The 6,682-nt window shown below is 44.4% G+C and overlaps 1 long non-coding RNA gene across 2 annotated transcripts; it reads right to left on the reverse strand.

Moving 5' to 3' along the window:
• Nucleotides 1-300: 300 nt before the first annotated feature.
• LOC311428774 lies at nt 301-6,429 on the reverse strand. 2 transcript variants are annotated; one of them, XR_014687882.1, is made up of 3 exons: nt 6,122-6,429; nt 1,682-1,986; nt 301-410 (listed from the first exon to the last, which is right to left on the reverse strand). It is a non-coding gene; the product is annotated as an uncharacterized lncRNA (long non-coding RNA). The 2 variants fall into 2 exon arrangements; XR_014687883.1 differs by lacking the exon at nt 6,122-6,429 and adding an exon at nt 2,530-2,602.
• Nucleotides 6,430-6,682: the final 253 nt, after the last annotated feature.

Consider the following 6,682-nt stretch of genomic DNA (forward strand, 5'->3'; position numbering starts at 1 on the left):
TTTCAAAGAATGCCATGGATTAAGTCAACGTGTTCTGGTAGTCTACGGATCACTTTGGCTTAGGAAGAGAAGCCTGGGCTTTTCAATTTAGTCATTCAGAGCAACTTCATTACAACTTTAGTCCCTTCACCCTTTCTTCTTGTGAATACCAAGCACCTCTTCAACACACAAACTTGATGTTACCCCTTCGTCTACCACCCCTCGCACTTTGAACAGCTGGAACTGTTTAAAAGACTCAGCAGACCTGAGAATTTAAACGTAACAGGGATCTATCTTTCTTTACCTGCTGAAACAGAGGCGTTTTTTCTCTGGTCCGTCAGGCATTCCATCTTTTAATTCATCTCCAGAAACCAAGGATGCATCGTCATCACTGTCGAACATATCATCTTGTAAAATAGGATTGAAATGCTCTGAAAGGCAAAAGAGGTTTGTTAACTTTCCTGAATAGCCTTTGTCTCTTTCTCTTACATTAATACAGCTTCTAAATAAGTGCCAAAACCCTTTCTTCATTTGAGAGCACACACTGAAAGCTATTTCCTAGAGTTCATCCCACCACAGATTTAAGGAGATGGCACAAGGCCCTACAAAGCTGTACTAAGTCCCACTGATGTGGTATCACTGATGTGATAAGGTATGCTACTCTTGGTGATTTTTTTCTCCCCCTTGGAATAAAGGAGATTACGAACAATTTCTGCAGTTACTAAATAACTAAAAAAAAAAAAAAAAAAAAAAGACCATTTCTTTCTGGAGGAGGTTCCCACAATGAAAGCACGGTGATAAAGGATGTGATGGTCACAGAATTCCATTCGTCTAGTAAGTATCAATGCTAATTGATCTCACGTGCACATGTATAGTATGATCCACAAACATTTAAATTAGGAGACTGGTTAAAAATGATGATAGCTAAAACAATATTTAGCTTAGACCAGTTATACTTGTATCCTGGTCCTGACATTCTTCAGAAAGGAATTAGAAACATTGACCTAGAAATGCTTCCCCTCCAAAGATCTGAGTTTTGATTTTTGAAAGAAAAATAGGTGCCTTATACTTCAAACCTCAAGTCAACCTCTACAAATGCTAATTATCTTAGCTGCCATCAGAAGCAGGATGCTTCAGTAGAGAACGCATCGTCCTTTACTGTGTATTGAGTCATTCAGAGCTTCCATTTGGCATTTCAGTTTCGAATCCACAATAAAACCTATGCATTATATTCCAGACATGCCCAAAAGAAAGACATGCACATGCAAAAAATAAAATTCTACCATCATTATGTCTGAAAGGTTTAAGTTGATTGCACAAACCACAAGTTTTTGCTTTAGCAGAATTATAAAGAAGTGGATGCTGTGGTTATATCTTGCTGTCGGTCCTCCTTTAGCGCAAGCTGTGCATACGGGAAGATCTTCTGCACAACTTGTAAAATATTCTCTACTGATCTTTTAAAAAGTGCCATGAAAATGGGTGATAGTGCTTGTCCGGGTGAAGCCAAGATCCTGTTTGATGCCAGAACAACCTTCTTCCTAGTGGTCATTCAAAACTGGGAAAAAAATAGTCTACCAAGTCGGCTTTTTTTGATTTGGTAATAAATCTGCAGACTGTTAAGTCATCAAGCACTTCAAGACTGTTTGAAATAATCTCTACATTAATATAAAAGGAATTCCTCAAACACACTGCGGCCGCTTACCTTTAATATACTCGTTGGATGCCATGGAGCTGTATTTCTTGCTTTCGCCTGCGCTGGAAGGCTTCCTTTCCTTGTAAGGTTGTTTACTGCCCTCGCTTCTGCATTGCTCACATGAAGAGCCATCTGGAGGATGGGATTCTTCCTTCTTCTCCCACATTATCTTCTGGAAACAATGATCTAAGTGTTCCAAGGAGCCTTTCGCTTTCCTGGTGTTTCTCCTTTTTCTTCTTCTCCTTTTTCTTCTTCTTTTACGCTTGCGATTGGCATTGTCAAAGTGGAGCGCACAGAAACACAAATCGTGAAGTCTGAAAGAAACATGCAAGTTAAAAAGAGAAAAAAAAGATGTGGCACTTGTTGCCTATATGAAACTTGATTTATTTTACCACAGGTGATGATTTGCAGCATGTCAGCTATTTTGTGGTGCTATGTGCACACGCAACTTACTTTAGATGCAGCAAACTTAAGCCCTCAGATTGAAGGACCATAGGTCCTGGTTTGTACACAGATCATTAACAATGGCTAGCTCTGGAATAGGTGCAAGCAGAAAAAAACTTTTAACCTAATCCAGAATGGTGTACGGATGTGATTCGAATTATGTGGTCCAAAGCTCTGACACAATTCAACAATAGCTTTCATGTCTTCACTGATCAACCTAACAACATGATCCCCAGTCAGCTGATGCTATCTAAATAACTTAGAAACTACCAGAAAAAAAAAAAAAAAAAAAGAAAAGAAAAGAAAAAAAGAGAAGAAAAAAAAGGAGAAAAAAAAAAAAAAAAGAAGACATGAGAAGCACCCAGAAAAGAATTAGGATAAAAAATGCGGAGTATGCTGGAATCCTTGCTTACTTGGAATCCTTCTCTCCATGTTTATCTTTAGACTTCTTTTTCTTCTAGAACTTGTGATATTTTTGCATTTTTTTCACCAACTAAAAGCTCCTTTTCTATCTTTCTGTCTACGCTGCCAGTTGTTTTGCTTCCATTGCTGTAACCATCCCCACAGGGCATTTGCTACCATCCATGAATCGGTGTAGAGATAGAGAACTGGCCATTTTTCTCGTTCAGCAATGTCTAAAGCCAGCTGAATGGCTTTCACTTCTGCAAACTGACTCGATTCACCTTCTCCCTCAGCAGCTTCTGCAACTCGTCGCGTATGACTCCATACAGCAGCCTTCCATCTCCGATGCTTCCCCACAATACGACAGGACCCATCAGTGAACAGGGCATATTTCTTTTCATTCTCTGGCAACTGGTTGTACAGTGGGGCTTCTTCAGCACGACCCACCTCCTCCTGAATCCTTGACGGCCCAGCGTCGTCATCATCTTCGTCATCTCTATACTTAGTTTTGGCAGAAGCCTTACCTGGATTGGCAGAAGACTCTCTGCGTTCTAAACGACTTGAATTTCTATACCATATTTTCACCTTCTCTACAGGGGCAGCTTGCACTGCTACTGCTCGTTTCTCTGACTTTGTTACAGGGTCTGCCACAGGGGTTGGAATGCCCTCTGCAGGGTCAACTTGCACTGCTACAGCTCGTTTCTCTGACACGGCCACAGGAGCTGGAGCGGCTACAGGAGCTGGAGCAGTTGCAGGAACCGGAGCTGTAGCGGCTACAGGAGCTGGAGCTGGAGCTGGAGCAGTTGCAGGAGCTGGGACTGGAGCAGCAGTAGGAGCTGGAGCTGGAGCGGCTTCAGGAGCTGGAGCTGGAGCGGCTTCAGGAGCTGGGACTGGAGCAGTTGCAGGAACTGGGACTGGAGTAGCGGCCGGAGCTGGAACTGGAGCGACTGCAGGAACTGGGACTGGAGCAGCTGCAGGAGCTGGAGCTGGAGCGGCTTCAGGAGCTGGAGCTGGAGCAGCTTCAGGAGCTGGGACTGGAGCAGTTGCAGGAACTGGGACTGGAGTAGCGGCCGGAGCTGGAACTGGAGCGACTGCAGGAACTGGGACTGGAGCAGCTGCAGGAGCTGGGACTGGAGCGGCTGCAGGAGCTGGGACTGGAGCGGCTGCAGGAGCTGGAGCTGGAGCGGCTGCAGAATCCACCGTAGGGGTCACAGTGGCCGTTGGATCTGTCACAGGGTTTGGAGTGGCCGCAGGGTCTGTCACTAAGTTGACAGCAGTATCAATGGCAGCTCGATAGGCATGAGCCAGGCCCCAGCACGTTACAATGATTTGTGTTACTTTGGAACTGCCAGAATCATTACACCTTTTTTTCAAGCATTCTGCCAGTTTTTGAGGATTTTGCCATTGTTCAGGGGTGAATTTCCAACACACTGGGGGTGCCAACTGCTCTAGATGCCTGCCCATATCCACCCATACTCCCTGCCACCCACAACTATACTGCCTCCGGGCAGATCTCCGGATGAGCTTCATAAGTAGTTGTTTAACTTTAAGCAGAATCTGAAGTGCATTCATGAGGCAGAACAACAAGACTATGGTATTCTGAGTATTCCAGAAATATTCAATATCTTGGAGAGCTATTGTGACAAGCTCAGGGGATAAGAGGGTGGTGAAGGAGGAAGGCAGAGTGACCCAGGAGGATACAGGGGTGGTGAAGGAGAAAGGGAGAGTAAGCAAGTAAGGAAAAATATCCTCCCCTTTCCCCTCCACAGATTGACTCTCTAATGGAGAAAAACAATAGGTATAATTGCTAATAGTTCCCAAGATGCTGTTTCCAAAGTACAGAGTCCACGATGTTACTGAGTATAAATACCAAGTTAGAGTCATGACCAGATATCTTATCGTCTCATAAGCCATTGCTATAACACTTAGTACCATAATGGTCTGAAACCAGGGCCCGGAGAGGAGAAACAACACTACAGAGAGCAAATACGGAAAATAATGTACTATAATACTCAATTTGGAAAACAGGCGCAGCAGAGTTGTGATTAAAGCAATCAGCATCATGACAAGTGACTATTAAGCAGGTCTAATCCTTCCACCAATTTTAGTTTAACACACTCTGATCAGATCTGCCGTTATCTCAACCTTTCGGGCCCCACGTTGGGCGCCAAAAAAGGCTGTCGTGGTTTAACCCGACCGGCAGCTAAACACCACGCAGCCGTTCGCTCACCCTCCCCCCTCCCTCTCTGGGACGGGGGAGAGAAATGGAAAGTGAAGCCCGTGAGTTGAGATAAAGACAGTTTAATAAGACAGGAAAAAAAATAACAAAAATAATAATAACAATAATAATAATGATGATACAATGGTGATAATACGAAGTAATAATAGTATGTACAAACAAGTGATGCACAATGCAATTGCTCACCACCCGCTGACCGATGCCCAGCCTAACCCCGAGCAGTCCGGCCCCCTCCCCCCGGCTAGCCACCTATATATTGTTTAGCATGACGTCAGATGGTATGGAATACCCCTTTGGCTAGTTTGGGTCACCTGTCCTGGGTCTGTCCCCTCCCAGCTCTTACTGCACCCCCCAGCCTGCCCGTTGGCAGGACAGAGCAAAGGCTGAGATGTCCTTGGCTTAGTATAAGCACTGCTCTGCAACAATTAAAGCATCGGGGTGTTATCAGCACTCTTCTCATTCTAAGCCAAAACACAGCATTCCACCAGCTACTAGGAAGAAAATTAATTCTGTGCTAACTGAAACCAGGACACTATTTCACTTTCACTACCTTCTGCACGGGTATATTTTCTTTTTCTGTTTCCTTCTGTTTCATTTTTCTGGCGACAGTTCTCCAAATGAGCTGACACAGGTGGAAGCGCATGTCTTTCACGAGAATGTCTTCCGGAATGTTGCTGAAGTACTGAGCAACAATGCAAGTCTGCTCGGGGTGTGCTAAAGCGACGTACATCTTCCTCTCTCAAGAGGGAACCGTGAGGCCATCCGCTTTTGTAATGATAACGCTTATGTGACCTGCTGTAGTTAAGTTGCAGTCGATTTGTCAAGGGCTGCATCGCCGTGAGAGAATTTTCTCTCTCTACTGTCTCCTGTCGCATGAGGTGAATAGTAATCGTTCTAATAGCTACATCTTTCCCATCTCCGTGCTTCATCTCGATAGTATCTTTCTCTGCTCCAACTTCTTTCCCCTTTGGATCGGTAATATCTATTGCTACCTTGTTCTGATCTTCCTCCACTGCCAGATCTGTACTTTGAATATTTGACTGCTCGTCTGCCATTCTCAGGGCTGTTTCTTTCAGCAGGGAAAGCTCTGCACCTGCTTCCCTCCCAGTACTCCTGCTTGTGACGCTTTTGCTCAACAACTTCCATGCTCTGAGAGCACCTCCTCTTGCTGGAAGGACCTGCTTTTTGACTCTCCTTCTCTTCAGTAGGAGCACGTTCCCTCTTGCTTTGGTAACGCCCTTTGTCAGTGTTTTTAGTCTTGTCCTTTGTATCTTGGCATCTCTCTGTAATAGCTGAGGAGGAAAGGTTTTTAGAGCTACATTCAGTGTCAGACTTGAGAGAGGAAGTTTGCCGCAATTTCTCACCAGGCTCACAAGACTCTTTGCCGGACAAAACGTTTTCTTTTGAAATGAGGTCACGTTCTTTTGATCGTCTTGGTTTCTCCTTCTCTCCACCGTCATCACATTGGTACTGTGCGAGGTATTCATCATTCCCAGCAGATTTCGGAGGGTCCGCGACACTGCACAAAATAAGATCACATTTCTCACTTCTGCTGAAGGACGTGAATATTAAGAGGAAAACCTTCCAAAGTCAAACAAACAAAAACCTCCGGACTACAGAACACTCGCAAAGATATGCCATTTAGAAACCTCTCCGGTGATTAGGACACCTTCTCCAGCTCCCAGAGAAAGTGTTTTTTCCCCTCTTGCTTCTGAAGCCATTGAACTAAAAAAGCAAACGCATCTCTCTCCCTCCACATGCTGCTCTGAATAAGAGCCAGAATATTCAAAACCACCCTATTTGTTCTCCCCACAGAGCTGAAAAAAACACCAGTTGAAACAGAGTTTTCTACCTCTCTCCCAAGAATTTACATTCACATACCCTATGACTGAAAAAATACAAGGCGGGACTGAGGAGGAACAGCC

Source organism: Aythya ferina (assembly GCF_964211825.1).
Source record: "Aythya ferina genome assembly, contig: HAP1_SCAFFOLD_137, whole genome shotgun sequence".
Lineage (NCBI taxonomy): Eukaryota > Metazoa > Chordata > Aves > Anseriformes > Anatidae > Aythya > Aythya ferina.